An 18,347-nucleotide genomic window follows, 5' to 3' on the forward strand; every position below is an offset into this window, starting at 1 on the left:
AGTAGTTGGAGCTCATCCCAAGACTGGGCTTTCTACCACATTCTCCTCCTCCAGGAGATGCGATTGGAATTTCGTCATTTTGCTTTTCTTGGATCTGCAGGTTCTGTTTATATTTGTGTACCTGACCTTTGTCCAGTCAGCTCCTAAGCCTTTGAAAGAGCTTTTTCCTCCTCTGAATTCGATTTTCAAATCCTTTAAAAGTTCAGGAAGGGAAGACATGGTAAGCTTTCAGTCCTTGCATTTCCCAAAGGCCTTAGGAGGTGGGCAATTTGTGGTGAGGGGAGCTATGGCTGGGTGTATCCTCAGTCCCTCCTCATAATTCCTCTGTGTGGTGTAGACAGTGGTGCCCAGTTTACCACTTCCAGGCTCTCTGGCCTCTAACAGGTTAGTTACCCTGTCTGTGACTTAGATTCCCCTCTCAGGAATCTTGTGCAGACTCAATGAAGTCAAGTGTGCAAAGCACTTAGCCCGGGACCGTGGTAAAGACTCAGTAAATAATACCTATCACCTCTGTTACTGCTCTGTCCACCTTTCCTAGTGGTGGAATAGGGAGAAGAAGCCAGAAAACCTGAGTTCTAGTCCCAACTCTGCTGCTTAACTAGCTGGCTGAACTAGGGCAAGGTGCTCTACTTCTCTGAATTGTCTCTTTCTTTTGTGTCAAGCAAGATGAAGGAAGGAGATCAGTCTTTTTTAATGGAAACTTTAGTGGCATTTGAGGAAGGACAATAACTGGTTCTCTTTTCACACTAAATGGCACTTGCTTCCCTGCACTGTTACAACCCAAAATAGCACCCCACCCCCACCAAATATTTCTGAATGTCCCCTGGAGTGGGTGATGGTACTGACCCTTAAGAAGTGCTAACTAAACAAGCCCATCCTGAACTTCAGCTCTGTCTGACATCCTGTGTGGGTGGCAAAGTGAAGATCTGGTAGGGTAGTTTGATGAGGAATATGGGTGCCCTCTGCTCTTATGATTCTGAGACAGCTTCATTTCCTCTGACTTAGAAGCTTCTGGGGCCCTGTAGAGGAAGGAAGGGGGTTCCAACAAATGAAAACACAAACCAGATTTTGTTCTAAGGATGCCTCTTTGTCCCCTAGTCACATTCTTGGTAATTGATACATGATATCCTCCTGGGACAGTAGAGAGGTGACCATGTGATCACCGAAAATACATTTGACCTCTAGTGGTATAACTTGAAGTATGCAGCTCAGAGAAAGGAACCGCAGAGAGAGAGAGCTGTCTTGAGTGCTCTGTTAAGAGAGGAGCTCAGGCACGCAGACCGAAGCCTAGTTTCTGAAGTCCTTCTTGCCCTGTTTGTTAAGAACCATCGAGATGGGCAGGGGCTTTGTGCAAACCCTTGAAATTTGCAGCGTGGATCCCAGTGGAGCTGGCCGTGTTTCCTTTCAGATCGTCTCCACATTTCAAACAGGAAGTCCAAGGCTGGAAATTTGACCATGGTGGACTTTTCTTTTCCAGCTGGTGCTTTGTGGTCTTGAGGACCACTGGCAGCTTGAGTCCATCATGTCCCCTTGCCTATTTATTCTCCTGAGGTTGACAGTCCTAAATTATAATGCTCCTTGCTGCATACCGTTAATCTTAAGCAAGCAACTTACTGCAAGTTATTAGCTGCTCACCTTGAAATCCTGTGAATAGAGAAGAAAATTACCCTACTGTCCAGAGCCCTTTATTAATTGAATATGTGGCAGAAGAATACAGAGAGAGCCATTAATTTCGAGATATGGGAGTTTGGTGCCCCTTTTTATTTTTATTTTATCCCTGGATGTTCAGCTAATTAAATTATTTAAATTTGGTAATTTGGGGGAAGGTTTTCCTTTCTTCCCTGGTACCTTTCATCGCAAGCATCTCCAGTGATGCCTCTCCCTCTGTGGTGCTTAATTTATAGAAGAAGAATTTTGAAGCGTTTGTTGCATTTATCAGATAATTTTATGAACGTTTTGGAACATTTTTAATGAGTTTTTATGAGACTTTCTTTGACAATATTCTGAACATCTCTTTAGTGCGGAGAGATGAAGATTGCTGACTTAATGGTCTGAAAAATTCTGACATTTTTATTTACATTTGACTGATGATGGATTTTAGGTCATTTCTCCTATTGAAGATATCCTGATGAAAGTTAACATTTGGCAGAAGATTATATGAGTTATTACCTGGTTTACTACTTATCTAGTAAGAAAGGTTTTGGGGGAAAATTTGTGATTCAGTCTTTGGTCTAGCTGCAGTTTTCTCTCATTCCCTCTATAGAATGAGCTTTTCTACTTACCCAGTACATGCTGGTTCCTGTCTTTCACTTACTTCTCTCTTATGTTGAGTTATTTCATCATTCCTTTAGTTATTGAGACAGCGGTTTCCCCCACTAGGGGGTAAGCTCTCTGACAGTGTTTAGATATTCCCAGACCAAGCACATAGTTGGCCAGCAGTCCAATGTTTTCAGTAAAGGATTGATTAAGTGCAGAGCCAACCTTTAGAATCAGAGTGTGGAAGGCAAGTGATGGGCCCTTGAGCTCATCTTGTTCACCACTTTCATCTGGGGTTGGGGAATGGATGCCCAGTACAGGTAAGTTGGACAGAGCTGCCTGGTGGGAGAGTGAGGGTCTCTCACTGGAGAGGCTCATGCAGAAGCTGGAGTGGAAGTCCAGTTGGTTGTGTCTGTTGTAAGAAGCTTCAGGTGTTGGGGTGAGGCAGTCTGGGGAGGGTGATGGAGCAGAGGACCTTAAAGGATTCTCTTTAGATTCTGAACAATTTGTTCACATTTTGCCTAATTAGAGGATGAGTACCGGGTTTGTAGATTCTTCTTGGCTTTCACTTTCTTTCTCTGTCTGGCAGTCTTTTCTTTGTCTTCCTTTTTTTTTTTTTTTTTTTTTTAACCAGGACCCTCTTCTTCAATCCACCTTCTTCTCATTTTACTCTAACCCCTTTCATTCACTTCTTTTTAATTTTTTTAGGTACATTTCTCTTTCTCTCCTTTCCTATATTTTGCTTGTTAGTGAGCCCTTCAACAGAGCAAATGCGAGACTGTTCTATTTGACTCCTGGTGGTTGAAGGAATAGGTCTTGAGAAGGGGAAGAATTAAAGCAAGTGGTGAAAATGAGGTCAGTGGGAGCCTCCTGCACAGAATCTGGGACATGTAAATTCTCCATAAAGGCTTGTGGAATGAATGAGTTTGTAACTTTTATTCACTTCTGTTGACATTATTTCACATTTGCATAATGGTGAGTACATTTTGTTTTGTTATTTCATGCAAAAATATCCTTTGAATTTTCTTCCTGATTGGGGTACTTATCTTCTAAAATGAGAAGATCAGTGAATAATCTAGAGGTGATGTTGAACAGGTTCGGGTGTTTTGCGGTGGAAGTTGTTTGCAGCTTTAAGTGGAGAGCCCAGATTTGGAATGCAAGGATGCTTACCTCACACAGTGCTGTGGGTGCTGAGAAGCCACTTTATGAAGGCTGACTTAATCCTATTTACAATCAAAATGAAATTCCAGACATATTTGCCAAGGTCTGCAGCCTTCTCAGCCTTCCTGCCCATGTTACTGAGGCTGGCCCAGGAGCACGTGGCCAAGGCCGAACTTCTAGAGCACGATGTTGACTCTTTGGAGTTTGCTTATGCAAATGAATTCACGAGTTGATGCAAATGAGAAATGAAGGAAAGGCCCCTTCTGGTGGCCTGGGCCAGCATTCTGTAGAGTCCAGAGGCTCAGCAGAGCAGACTTTAGGGGCCTTACCCACTTTAATGTTCAGTGTCAGGAAGTCTGATGTTATAAGCACTGCTTCCCCGGTGCTTGATTCTGAATAGTCACTGCCTTGCCAGGATGTTCTTCTGTGCATTGGCCTGAAATTCCCTCTCAGTTTTGGTATCTATTGTGTCATGTCCAAGACTTAGATTGAAACAGACATTTCACGACCATCAGGAATATGATCAGGAATATGCTTCAAAACTGGCAGAGGGGAAGTTGCCTATTATAGGAGATTGGTCATAAGCTGTTAGCGTGTTGTGGGAAGAGAGCCCCTAAGTGTCACTGGTCTTCAAATCACAAAACTGAAAAGCTAAGAAACAAAACAAACAAAAACACAGTTCTTCAAGTTTCAGCATAAGTATCAAGGCTGAAAAATCATCAGTGTCTGATCCTAGACCTATAAAGAGAATAGCAGCCTGTGTGAGGAGGTGGGGGTGCTCTCTGGGGGGCAAGGCCCTGGATGTGCACAGCTCAAATAAAGTGGGTTTATTTTTAGGATATAGAACCTTTTTCTAGACTCTAAAGACCGAAAATTATGCCTCATGGTCTGTGAACAGGGATCCGGATCCAAGTTACATTTTGCTCAGTGGGCTGTGGTCTCTCATTTCTGGTTATTTTTCGTGCATTTATTTTATAGCTTATTACTGTACTTTTACTATGTAGTGGACCCGTGCCCTCAAGGAGCTTATAATCTATTGGAAGAAACAGAAAATAAATAAATAAAATTTTAAAATTAAACTGTGGCAAGTGCAATAAAGGAAATAGGGAATAGTGATAGAGAATTTGTGTGTGTGTGTGTGTGTGTGTGTGTGCGCGCGTTTGTGTGGTGATGGCGTGTTGTGGGGAGATGCATTTCTTATATAAGGTGGTGAAGGAAGACCTTTCTGAGGAGGGAACAATTCGGCCAAGATTGGAAGGATAAGAATGAGCTATCCAAGTAAAAAGTAGGGAGAGAAGGTGGTCTGGGTATAGCCATAGGTTTTGCTAGAGACCCAGTGAGAAGGTAACCTGAACAATCTGCCCTTCACATAGAGGTTTTCACGTTTTACCCATTAGGGACAGAAGTTTTCTGAATCCTAATACAAAATAGATTATGAATAAAATTCAAATCACCATTAAAAATTAAACAACATGATAAACAACATGGTAAAAATATTCATTATTCAGATAAGTCTTAATGACCTAATTTGGGGGCACTCTGAGGTGCAGTTTGGAATTTCAGAATATTGCTGTTGTGGACTTCTTCTGTATTTGATATTTTTGCTCCGAGAGAATCAAGAAATGTCCCTCCCTTCCCTCTTCATTGATGTTCACCAATATTGCCCAAGGGCAGATCAGTGAGTAAACTTTTCTTGTATTGGAATCAATTTTGTTCAGTAAAAGCTTTTTATATGAAGTCTGGCAAGTGTACATTTTAAAGCTTCTATTCTACTTAAGAAACCAAATTTTTGTCAACCTTGAACTCAGCTGGAAAGATGAGTAGATTTTATAATTTTTGCTATTCCAATAGATTTTAGTCTTTCTGTAGGCTTTAATTTAAAATTAAATTTAAAAAAGGATAGATTGAGTAATTTTATGAAAACCTTGGACAAAGTAATCAGAGACTCTGTGTACTGATGGAAAGACTTTGGACAGGTGATCTGACAGTTTGGCTGGGGGGAGAGAGAAGGTGTGTGGACCAGAAACTCTTAAAGGACCTTTCAGTCTGGAGCTTTGAGGATTCTCTATTTTAGGCATGTTTGTAGAACTGTTTTAGGAGTCTTTTGTTTACTTCTTAAAGATGATAGCCATTTCTTAGGAATAGCTAAATGTTGACTGAAGTTACTGGTTGAAGGCTTTTATGAATTCTGGAATTGTCTCTTACAAAAGGGTAACTTCCACTCGGTTTTCTGAGCTTCTCTTGTGTCTGTGGTTTCTTAAAAATAGCCAGCCTAAAATAATTAATATGCCAAGTAGGCATATTTTGAGGTCGCAAAATTTGCTCCCCAACACCCACATTCTAGATGTGAAATGTTTTATGTCCAAAACTCTTGAAGAAATGATCATCTAAAATGAAGTTTAACTAAAGAAACTCAGATGTCTCTTGGCACTTAGAAGCACAGATGATTAGATAAGGTGGACTCACCAACAGCTTGAAGGCTTAACACTTGCAGGCTGCCAGCCAGAGTTTGAGGAGCATAGCTACACTTCAGAATGTTTAGCCAGCGTGGTCAAGGACTGTTGGCTGTTGAAGAAAAGGCATGTTGCTTCCATGAGTCTTTCCATTAAAATCTGAATGATTCCAGGCTGAAGTCCTTGCTTGTGTCTCTCCCTATGCATCTGTCTGTCTGTTCTTCCTTCTCTCTTTCTGTCCATCTCCCTCTCGCCTCTGTTCTCCTTGCCTGTGTGCGGGTCTAACACTCATTTCTGTCTGTTGTTGGGTGTTCTTCCTTCCTCATCCAGAGTCCAGAGAGGCTCCTTCCTCCTCTCCCATATCCTCTAAGTGGTCAGTCAATGAGAAAGCTCCCTCTTGCTTCCACAAATGACCAGTCTTTGGAGAAAGTGCCACTGGTCCATCAAGCATTACCACTGCCCCCATGCCTGCACAGCAAGGTGATCCAGCAGTTCTGTTCCCAGTGTAGTGATGCTCTTTACCCTCCCTGGGCTGCCAATGTAAATCCATGTTGAAAGGTGTTCATTTGATTTGGCAGAAGACATGTTATTCATATCAGGCCCTTACGTTTGCTTTCTGTAGAGCATTTGACATGTTATCTTTGGCAAGCCCTGGTCCTACACATAGCAACACTTGGATATGGCAATAACATGGGATTTTCCTCTTTGGACTTTGAATGTTGACCTCCTCTCCCTACTTGGTATAATAATGGGTGGTTTCACTGTCGGTATGGCCCTTTAACTGTTGGTTAAGGGGATATGGCCAAAGCTTTTGGCATTTAACTGTAGGCTTAGTACCTAATGGTGAGTATGTAGGTGGAGAAAGTGGCTACAAACTATATATTTTGCACATGAAAACCTCACTTCTAGAGGAAAGGAATGTATATTAGGTTGAAACTTGAAATTCCCAATATCTGACTGTTTTTGACCTATAAAAATGGTGATTTCATATGGCTCAACATAGTATTATTGAATGAATTAGGGGGAATGAGTCTTGTTGAAAAAGATTCTCTGTTTTCTGTTTCATTAATCAGTTTACTCAAGACACGCCCATGTAGCACATTTCTCCATTCTAAGCATTTTGGTAGGTGTTTGGGTTACGAAAAGAAATTGATTTGTTCCCTGCCCTCTGTCCAGGAAGGCCACACTCAACTAACTCTCATCCAGGTGTCAGGGGTTCTGAGGAAAGTCTCTCAGTGTCTGAGGGCACAGTGGGGTGACTGTCTCGGTTTGCTGCAGGCTGTTAAAACTTGAAAGTCCTGGACAAATGGATCAGGTTATTGTAGGGCATGAGGGCCGGGTTGTGAAATAGCAGTTACAGTTCTGTGCAAAAAAAGGGACAACTCTGTGGCTAAAGAAGTTTAGACTGGAAATGAAGCCCACGCCTCCATCCAGGGAGAGTCAAGAAGCATATTACAAAATAAAGGCTCTGTGAAGTCTCAACTAAGAAAGCTGTTTAATTTATTTAATCAGGATTTCTCCAACTCACTTGACTTTGGAACTCTTTTTGTATTTAACAGCCTGTGAACATCTTTGGGTTCTCCCCTCTTTGGCCTTTGGGGGAAAAATTGCATCATTCTCTGTCCTAAAGTGCACATTATTGCCTTATATTATTAGTCTTATCCATGATTCGGGCAACAATTAGTATTTAAATAGCCCATCACAAGGAAATGTAATAATAATGCAATCTTGGGATTAAAAGGTTTTTCAGGAGGGTTGCTAATGTGCTGTGGAGGGTCGTGAGTTACCTCAAGGCTATTTTTTCTGGCTGACACACACAGAGCCTGGCTGGCTGCTCACCTCTTTCTGCAAGTGGGTTTTTTGCACTGAAGGCTGAACGAAGTTGTTATGGAAACAGAAACGGTCTCCCCTGCCTGAGAACAGCGCCTTGCTAATAATTAGAGAACATGGCTGAGCAAACTTTAGTGGAAATGATTAATCTTTGCAAATCACAGGTAGGCCTAAAAGATTGAACAGGTGTTTTTTAGCCTTTGCACTTTACGGCCCTAGAAAATTTTAATTTGGAAATAGCCCAGCAAGTTCAGCTTTTGAGTCTTTCCTTACTTCAAAAAGGAAAGTCACTCTTTAATATTATGGTAATTGGGTTTTAATATTAAACATTTTAAAGGCCTCTCTTAAGCCTGAAGAGTTTCTCAGAAGGTTTGCCACCTTCTTCTAGCTTGTGAAAATGCAGATTCCGACTCCTCTCGAGACCCATTCAGCCCGACTATCACGGGGAGGTCTCAGAATTCGATTCTGTAACAAGCCCTCCAGCTGAGTTTGGTGCTTGCTCACAAGAGTTAGATTTGCTCCAGGACAGGGCAAACTTTCTCTATAAAGTAGTGAATAGTTTAGGCTTTGCAACCCTATCATTGTAGCATGAAAGCAGCCATAAACGATATATAAAGTAACGGGCACGGCTGTGTTTCAATACCGTCTACGTCAGGCGGCGGCGGATTTGGCCCTTGGCTGTCATTTACTGACCCTTGCTCTAGGATTTTCCGAGGGCTGCACACTTAATGGGAGTCCTGCTTTCAAAGGTGTTTGTGCTAAAAGCCAACCGCTCATCTAGGTATCCCCTTCAGTCTGGCCTGAAGACAGGCAAAAGGAGACTTATGCGCTGGTAGGTAGTGGGGGGTGGGTGGATTATAAATGATTTGCTGGTCCATCGGGTTCTGATTAACACATTTGTTGAGATGAGTTTTGAAGTGGGATAGGACTCTCCTTAGCACCCATCTTATTTGTGGATAAGGTGATTTCCTGGTTGGGAGGCTGGAATAGAAGCGAACAAGGTGAACTTGGATTTGTTTTGAAGCGGAGCCTCAGGTTTTTCTTGAGAGAGGAGACAGAAGTTTGGTATTGGTAGGGGCTGGTTTGAGAGGGACTGTTTCACTTCTTGTTCTCAGCCCTACTTGCTGCATCCGTCCCTTCTGTGGGACTTCCTGCTCTGTCTCTTGGACCTGGCTTTTGGAGCCAGGCAAAGCCGCCCCCACCCTCAGAGCGGTGCCCTGACTTCAGACAACGTTGAACTCTTCTGTGGGAGTACATGTATGCCCAGTGACTTGAGTTTCCCTTGCTGTTTTCAAATGCCACCACGGCACGCTCTGTGTTACATCTGCCGCACCTAAGTTTTCAATGTTTTTAAAAGGCTTTTGACGTGAAAGGGGGCCCTGTTCTGTCAGTGTCAGCCCTAAGCACTAGAGAATGTACTCTCCTTGCATGCTTCCTTGTGTTATGTTGGATAAGGGGTTTTGACTGTCCCAGCTGCATCCATCCAACCAGATTCTGAGCTCTCCTGCTTCCCTTGTTCCAGGATTCTGTTTCCCCAAAGAGTTTGTTTCGTTTCAAGTTTTCTTTTTGTGTGTTTAAGGAAGAAATTGCTCCTCTGGACCATAGCCATGAATGCACGGGCTAATGTGGCTTTCAGAGCATGTGTCTGTTCACATCCCCGAAGCCTCGCTTCTTTGTGTTGCAGCAATCCCTTGCTATTATCTTATTTTCTGATTTCTTTTGAAGGGGTAATCATGGTGGCCAATTTGTGCATTTTATGATTTTAATTCAGTTACGCTCACACTGCAGCTGGAAACATAATGGCACACACACCTGAGTTGTTCTCTTTGATTCAGCCTTAAAATCTGTGTCCCACATGATTCCAGTCTGTATATTATGGTGTCATTAGCTTGTGTCACTTTGCGGTGTCATTGTCATTGCGTGTTATCAAATACAAGAACATTTTCTTTTGATATATTTATACCCACTTCCAAAACTACTTTGCATTCATGTATCACAAAGTGATTTAAAGACTTCTCTAGTTCATTGTTGTTTATTTTTTCAAAAGCCTTGGCTTTTATATATTTTTTTAAATATGAAAATTTATGCCTTGCGTCTGTTGTTTGCCATTTTCTCTCTCGATTTTTTTTTAAAATGTCCTTTCCAATAGATTTTTACTTTTCACCCAGAAAACATTTACACAGTGCTTTCTATAGGCAACAAATGTCCCTCTAGTCATTGACACAGACTTTTGCTTAACCTGTTCCCTAGAGGTTGTGCCTTCTCCTTTGGTTGGAGCATTTGGGGTGAGCATTTCTGCAACCTGGTGAGGGCTTAGAAGACTTGGAATCAGGAGTCAGAAGGGTCTGGGTTGTCAGTGTAGCCCTGACCGCCTGGCCAGGTGACTCAAAGCTTCAGGCCCTTTCTCTGCAACAGCAAAGGTGATAGTACCTTTCTGGGAGGGCGTTGTACCTCATGCATGTAAAATGTTAGCTTATGCCTGCCAGGGAGTCAGTGCCCTAGAAGCAGGAATTGTTACCATGATAACGAGGAGATGCGGATGAATCCTTTCTATCTGCTCCACAACCAAATCCCTTCCCATCTCCTGAGAAAGAAATGCCATCTCTCTGAATAGGCCAGTTCTATGAGCCCTGCCTATTTTGAACCGGAATGCTGTGATTCGTTACATTTTCAGCTTGCAAATTCAGGTTCTTTCTCTGTGGCTCACTATTTTGGGTATTGGACCCACAGTTATTTCACAAGAAGGATTTGGCAGGATGTGTTCAGTTTCCTCAGTTTCACTCCTTGTAACAGAAACGGTAGGTGCAATAGTCACATTTCGTGGCCAGGTCCATCCAGGGTGGGGGTGGGGGAAGGGTTCAATCCTGTTGATGGTGGAGGCTCCTTGGGCCCTTTTATGGCGTAGTTAGCTTTGGAGAATAATCCTGTCACTGCACTTGATCCTTCCCATTGTAAAGCTTCTATGGGAGTGTAGTTTTTAGGGAATGTCTTTACTTTCTGTAGTACAAACCGTACAACATGGTGGCAATGCCATTACAAAGTCGGTGAAGGACCCAAGACCAAATCGTGTGGTGGGCTTGGACTATCCTAATTCAGGCTCTTGTGCTTGCTGCTGAGGTGGCCTTTTCTTAATTTCACCAGTTTCCTGTGGGGCTGGCTTCTTGCTTCTTGGTCCCAACATTTATCTTGAACTTCAAGAATATGTTGCTGCTTATGTAACTTATGAGCCACGTACACTCTCAAATTTCAACTCTGCGAAAGTGGTGGAAAATTAGGTGAGAAGAATTTTTTTAAAAAAAGGATTACCTTCTTTAAAAATATTACCTTATTTCCACTGATCTGTCATCTGTTTCCATGGAAATAGAATTAGGAGATAGTTTCTGACGATCGCTTTCAGCCTGGCTTCTGATTCCCATTCCAGTTTCCATAGAGATGGAAGCAAAGGGGTGAAGACAAGGTAGAAAAGACTCCACCAAGTGCTGAGCTGCCATGGGACTGTGGCCCAGACCCTCCTCTGGGGGATCCTGTGTGCTCAGTTGGGCCATGAACTCTCTGTAATGCTGGTATTTGCTGGAAGCTCCGGAAATACCCAGAAAATAGCCTTCACGGTAGCAGGAGAGGGGCTGATGTTTTCCATTTCTCTTTGTCTTCTAGAAGCTTTAGAGACAGCTTTGCCTCTCCTGGATACTTAGGATTGTCTTCTTTTTAGACTCGTCTCTAAAGCAGTTGAGATAATCAGGTATTGCTTGCCCGGCAATCTTGGTATCTCTGGTAAAGCAGACCCAGGAACAAAAAGGCAAGGTTGAGTGGCACTGTCACAAACTGCGTTTTGCTGTTTCTGGGGGCTGTTTTGGTTGTTTACCTGGAAATTATGAAATTACCTTTATGCTTTTACTTAAATCCAGTTGGTCTGCACTTTGAACAGAACAGTTGGTCAGGAGCCCATTAATTGATATCATTAGCAGAAATTATCTGTCAAAATAAAAAATGATGTCCTTTGAAGAAAACAGTTTTAAAATAAATAAGGATGGAATGGGATGTTTGAATGGGCTTCTCCTCCTCTGAATCTGGGGCTTTCGGCTCTGGGCTACAGAAGGGCAGAGTCTGGGACCTTAACCCCCCTTGGTGAGGGGTTGGTTTCCAGTATCTCTAGATTCTTCTGTTTGGAAGGCACTTTCAGTGCTGGTCTTGAAGTATTGTTTGCACAGCAAGCTTGTTTTCTGAACTTAGCATGTAGCTTGGTTTTAGTTGGTGGCTGATGATACCTGTCCTGTGTCCACCTGCACGGTCCCCCCTTTTTGGGAGAGGAGGGGAAAGCGATGGCTTGAAGTGCTCCCCTGGGAGGCTGTACATGGGTCATCCTGGGAAGGGCATGAGAAACAGCCTTGAATCTACTGAGGATTAAACTGCTTGACCCAAAGTGGGAATGCTAACACTTGCATCTTGGGTCAACACGTCAGTAGCTGTGTGTAGGTGGACATGTGTAGGTGACTGACATGTAGAAAAACTGAGAAAGCCAGACCTTCAGGCAGCCTTGTTCTCTTCTTTCTCCCCAAGGAAGCTGCTCTTGGGGGGCGTGTTCCCTGTTCTTCCACCTGGACACAGGTTGATCTTGACTCTCCAGGATGCTTGTCTGAACGGTCTGCACCTCCACTCTCCTGCCCGGTGGTGAAGGAACCTCACCTTGGTGGAGTTTCGCTGAGATCCTCTAAAGTTCTTCAGATGGGTCTACAGGTTGGGCCTCTTTCAGACCAGGCCCATCTTATTCTATGCCATGGATTTTCTTAGCTTTCATTTCTGAGAGATTCTTTTTCTTTTCCTTTTCTTCCCATTCTATGTTTTAACTATTTTTTTTTTTGCCTTTTTGTTGAAACTTGATTAGGAAAGGAAAAGGAAAATCATTCATAAATATGGATGTAACATGAAGAAGAGCCTTAGCTTGGCATAGTGACTATGTTTCTGAGACCCTTGGCCAATAGTGCTGGGAGCTGGGTGGAGTGTGGAGGCTCTCAGGTTATCAGATGGGACCATGTGTAGGTGTGTGTGCTGCACACTTGCTCTGTGCCTGGTGGGATGCCGAGTGTGACCTCAATGCCCAGGACCCTGAGTGGGCATGTGACAAAGACCTGTCCTGTGAGTGAATGAATGTTACCATCTGCATTTCACAGAAAGAGAAACTAAAGCTCCTGACTGTCATGAGACCAGCCCTATAAACCCCAAAGCCACACAGTCCCTGAGCTATGTGAACTCACTGCTGAAGTGGGAGTCCCACCCAGGCCTCCTTCAGTCTAGGGAGGTCCCAGCTCCTTCTGTCCATCAGCTGCTGATCCCATCCCCAGTCTCATTAACAGCTCCCTGTATAGCTACAGTCCTGTCTTCCTTTGAAACCCAGGTCATGTGTGGCTTCCTCTTTGGAGTCTTCCAAGAACCATGTCTGACTCCTGTGTCAGCGGGTCTGTCTGCTCCCCTGCTGATGTCTTGGAGTCTGTGTGGTCAGTGAGCCTGGAGCAGGGGTATGGCATGCGCTGAGTCTGTGCTTGTCTGTCCAACCTCCCAGCCTGGGAGGTTCTTGAGGGCTAGGTCTGCATCTTCCACCCTCACATTTAGCAGGTGCTCAGGAAATGTTTGCAGAAGGAAGGCCTATAGATGTTAACTCTGAGTAGATTCTGTGAGCTAGCAAACCATCTGGTTGACCCCATAGAGAAGAATAACAGAAGCTTCCTACAGCCCCTGCCCCTACCACATATAGCTGGGGTTGTCCTTCTCTGTGACCAGTAGATGGTTCTAGCCTGAGTGGAAACAGCAGAACAGCTGACACTTAAAATATTCACCCCTCACTTACTGTATAAAAGGGTTTGATTGTAGGGTCGTTAATCAAGCTGTCAGGTAGACAATGAAGGTCTTATTTATTATATAAGGAGGTACTTTATAAAGAAATTGAGCTGTAGTGATGAATAGATACTGGACAGCAATTATGTTGCTGCTATTAATCAAGATATTCATATTAGCAGTAACAGCTACCGTGAGGGATTGTAAAAGTAAATAAACTTCCCCAAGGATGAATTATACCATTTAATGATTAACATCCTATTAAGGACACTGGGTGTATACAATTAGACTTTTAAAAAAGTAATAACTCTGCATTTAAACAATAGTTATGGTCAGGCATAACAATAGAAGGAGACATTGTTAATTACTTTCAGTTAATTATAAATAAATTATTGGGTTTAAAATGTACGCTCCTATGAAAATCTGTCCTAATACAGAAAGTCACCTGACTTCCTCAGTGTCACAGCTGATGGGCAGGGTTAGGATTTGAACCTAAAACCTCTAATTCAGAATGTTTTTCAAGTGCTTTGTCATAAAATGTCTTATTTACTTTTTAAACAATTCTTGGGAGCTGGCCCAAGTTTCACATGCATTTTATTGAGGAGGAAGCGGGTTGTCTGTGGACATGGGCATTCTAGTTGATTCTTCTGTCCCTGTGTTCTCGTGCCAGGGACCCCTTGGGGCAGGGGAAAGGAAAACTGTGGATGTCCTGGGCACAGAGTCTGGCACATAGTAAACTGTCAGAACACGTGAGCTGCTTTTTAAATGATGTTTTTAGTGGTTGAAGCAAATATCTAAATTTGGGAGCTGGTTTTGATACTTCAAATAATCTGGTGGGCTTGAAATGGTCGATAAATAAACTCTTGTGGAAATGTGTTTATAGGCAACAATATTTATCAAAGTTAGGCTTTATTTTGCCTCAAAACTGAAGTTATAAAGTAATTTTAATGCAAATACTTTCTATGCCAGGAACTGATGAAAAATGAGGGTGTTTTGGGTAAGCCACTTAACAGTACAACATTTTCCAACACTCACCAAGGAGAGCTCATCAGCATTCAGTAACCCCGTCAGGGTGGAAAAGTCTATTTGCTTTAAATGAGATTTTGTTTGATTGCTATTTTTATTTTGAAAATGCAATTTTAGGTTTTTGTCTCACATAATAATGAGTTTTTTGATAAATATTGTCACCCTTTATTATAAGTGTAAAGGAGAGGTAACAAACAGCTTTCTGCAATGAGATCATGTAATAAATAAAATCAGATGCTGGGAGTCCGCTTGTCACTGGCATAAGTAAATACATTCCTTCTTAATGGACAGAGGGGAAGAGCATGCTGGTGTAACTCTGGAGAAATTTGATGCTGCCTTTGAAAATCCAGAGGCTGAAGTCTGAAATGAATGCTCCTACCTTATTTGATTTAGAGTGGCTACAATTAGATAACTTTCACAATTAATTCTGCCTGGGTTTCTGGTTGCTATAGCGGAGGGCTCTTCACATGCTGGGGATGAATACTGGGGAAGTGGGCCCTTGGCGATCCCTTCCTCACTATAGGTTTCCTTTGGGATGGCAGAAACTGCTTATCGTAGCACAGGACAGAAAATAAATCCTGGAAGCTCCATAGAGCTCAAGTGACAATTCGAAAATAACAATCAGAGCAGTGAATAGAGGCTGAGACACAAATTCAGTTAAACAGAGGAGCTAATCTGTCAGGCATTGGTTGGAAAACCTATTTCTGAGTTTATTTCACAGCACATTATGACAACATTTCTTTAAATCACAATTCATCTCCATTTAAAAAATATAATCTACATGTTCTCATGGGAAATAATCCAGAGACAAAGCTTCCCTATTTTTTTTACCCCCTGAAGTTGACCTTGTCCTCCCAAAGAACATTTTAGCACTGTGAAATGTAATTTACTTATACCCAACGAAATTGGAATAAAAACCACCACAGTTACCAGTGAGCAAGAAAGTGAGATTGGGTTTTGGAGAGTTGGGGATTAAAAAATGAATTATTTTTGCTGTTCAAAAAATAAATATACTGAAGGAGATGCAGGGAGACTCCATCTTTCCATAGTAGTTTGTACCCATTTCTGATTTATAGTGCAGTGTATGTTGAGGGTGATGGATAGTCCTGGAGTGTTTGGTCGTCTCCCTCCTGGCTCAACTGAGGTGACCCTGGAGCCTGGGAAGGAGAGGCAGCCTGCTGAGAGAGTCACAGGGCTGCTCCGGGGGCAGGGCTGGATCTGATCCTGGTCTGTGTGCTTGGAGGCTGTTTGCCAGGGTGCCATTTGCCTCTCTAAAACTTTTCTTTTCGGGAGGCCTGTAGGTTTTGTTTTTTAATACCTCAGTGCATTGTGTTCTCTGTTTCTAGGTTCACATTTACCTGAGTTTAACAGAAACCATAAAATAAATAACTTCAGCAAAGACTTCAGCAGTGACTGATGGGAGCACTTCTCTTGTCTTGGACTTACTTCATTTCAGTTCAGGGAACGTGGAATTGCCTAGCCTGTAGAGTCACCTCCTTTTTCCAGGGCATCTGTCCCTGTGCATTTGTGATGGTCTTAGATGAGACTTAGCTGTCACAGGTCAAGTTCAAAGGGGGCGTAGTTGTCGTGAGCACAAGAATGTGTAGTTGTCTAATCCCTCTGAGTGCAGGACACCAGTGTGCTTCAGAGCTGGAGAATAGAGTGACCAGAGGTTTTGGCTAGTTGGGGAAAGCCAGAGCCCCAAAAAGGTCAGTCTGAACATTTTCCACACACAACAGACCTTTGAGGGCAGATGCTGGGGCCTTGGTGTTTGCCCCATCCCCAGAGTATGCTAGGCATTCATTCCCTATCTGAGTGGATACCATCCACTCCTGTGATTGTTCACCATGTGCCAGGCTCTGTGCTAAAGTCTTATGGTCCCCCTCCCCTTCCCCAATTTCAGAGGCATAGACACAAAGTCTAAGGGTCTGTCTCACCAGCTCCGAGTCTGTATGTCTGGATTCAAATCTAGGTTGTGCCCAGCACCAGGAATAGGAGAACAGGACATTTGTGCTCCCTTGTATAGTGCCCTCCCTGCCCCGCCTTGATTTCCCCTTGCCTTCATGGTCGATTCCTATCTGAAATGATAGGAATGTGGAAGCTCTTTATGGTCTATACAGGTTATTATTACACCAGATGGAACTGAATCCATTTTGGGAGATGAGCGCCTCTCCTAACCATGTTTCATGTTCAAATCCCTTCTTGGCTTGCATTTCTATTTTTCCTTTGAGAGTAGTGAGAGGTTTTCTCTGGAACTGGGATTCTGGAGTTTTCCAGAGCTAATAGCAGCATACTGCAGTGTTTGTTTCTGTCAGCAACATTCTGTGTCGGTGAGAATCCCAGCCATTACCACCAGATCCAGTGAGGAGAGTGACTTCTAAGTTGCCGGTGACTTAGGCAGACAAGCTCTGGGTGGAGACCATTCATTGGCCATGGTATTATTAATACCCCGAGGGCCTGAGCCAGAGGTCCCTATGCCTTGGACGTGGGAGGGTATTTTTTTTTTCCTGGTAGGTTCTATTCATAAATGTTGGAATTCTTCTGTTCACAGGGCAGTAATGAACCCATTGGTTTCAGAGGTGAAGTAATGGAAAAACCTGTTTCAGTACCACAAAGTTGTGATTCTTGTACTTTTTAGGTTACAGTTTTTCCAAATGGCTCGCTGAATCCAGAGGTTTCCAAGCTATGCTTTGTCCCGACACACAGGCTCTTTCGGATACAAAAAGAAATACGTATGTTAGAATTAAATGACTTTCTTGCAAAAAAAGAGGATCTTCAACAAAAAGAGTCTTTTGAACAGATAACTTTGGGAAATTCTACTTTCTCAATTTTTTTCTTGGCAGTTGTTCATTTGCATATTAAAGGCTCTGAGAAGTCCTGAGAAAGAAACCTGTTTAATTTTGCCTCCTGACATTTTCCAACCTTATTTACCACCCCAAATTTTAATTTCCCTGAAGCACACTTCTCGAAATGGGGTTTTAAATACTTAGAAGTCAGTCACACAACATCTAAAGGTTAAATTATATTTATTCACAAGCTTTTTAGTCTACGGATTCAAAGCCAAATCCTTTACATTAGGGATCAACAAACTTTTTCTTGAAAGGTCCAGATAGTAAATATCTTGGACTTTGCAGCTGTAAGGCCTCTGTTGCAATTCTGCCATTATAGTATGAAAGCACACAGAGACAGTACATAAACGAATGGACATCGTTGAGTTCCAATAAAACTTATTACAAAGACACAGGTGGCAGGCTGGATTTGGCCTGTTGGTCATGGTTTGCCCGTCCATGGTAGATCCCTGATCTCCGGTTACTCTACTACACACAGTCTGTGCTGTCCCTCTGGCCGTAATGCATGTCTTAATTCAACAACTCCTACTCAGTCTTCCCCCTGGAGGCCTTCTTGGACTCCCAGGACAGCTTGAGACCTATCCTCTGTGGCCTCCTCTATCATAGCCCTAAGGAATGTGCTGTCAACACTCATTTCCTTCCCGGGTTCTGGCCCAACTGCCAGCTCTTGGGGCAAAGACATTATTACTAGTGTGTCTCTTCAGCTCAGACAATGAGGACAGTGTATCAGGCACACTGCAGGAACTCCCTGGGAGCTTGTTGAATAAATATGGTGTTGTGATAACTTGATACAGTGTTTCGTTTGGGGAACTCTTAAGAGTTAATAGTAAGTACAGCAGGAGGAAATGCTCTTTCCAAACAAAAATTTCTAGTTTCCCCAAGGACATGGATCATTTGGACGAAGCTGGGGATGAATTTCACATCCTCCCAGGATATATGCTTC

The 18,347-nt window shown here is 42.9% G+C and overlaps 1 protein-coding gene and 1 long non-coding RNA gene across 3 annotated transcripts in view; both read left to right on the plus strand.

The window, feature by feature from the left end:
- Positions 1–18,347, plus strand: part of CACNA2D3 (calcium voltage-gated channel auxiliary subunit alpha2delta 3) — an 876,446-nt gene that overhangs the window by 42,266 nt on the left and 815,833 nt on the right. The gene's annotated exons all lie outside the window — the stretch shown is intronic.
- LOC141374243 (uncharacterized) overlaps positions 1–18,347 on the plus strand; it is a 29,451-nt gene that overhangs the window by 8,605 nt on the left and 2,499 nt on the right. The window contains exon 1 of one of the 2 annotated variants that reach the window (XR_012380987.1): positions 11,257–11,439. The exons of the other annotated variant lie outside the window; for it this stretch is intronic. This is a non-coding gene — a long non-coding RNA (uncharacterized lncRNA). Of the gene's footprint in view, positions 1–11,256; positions 11,440–18,347 lie in introns of those variants that run through there. 2 annotated transcript variants of the gene reach the window in all.

The sequence above is a fragment of the Callorhinus ursinus genome, unplaced genomic scaffold (genome assembly GCF_003265705.2).
Source record: "Callorhinus ursinus isolate GAN/ISIS: 27379988/994484 unplaced genomic scaffold, GSC_fseal_2.0 scaffold15, whole genome shotgun sequence".
NCBI lineage: Eukaryota > Metazoa > Chordata > Mammalia > Carnivora > Otariidae > Callorhinus > Callorhinus ursinus.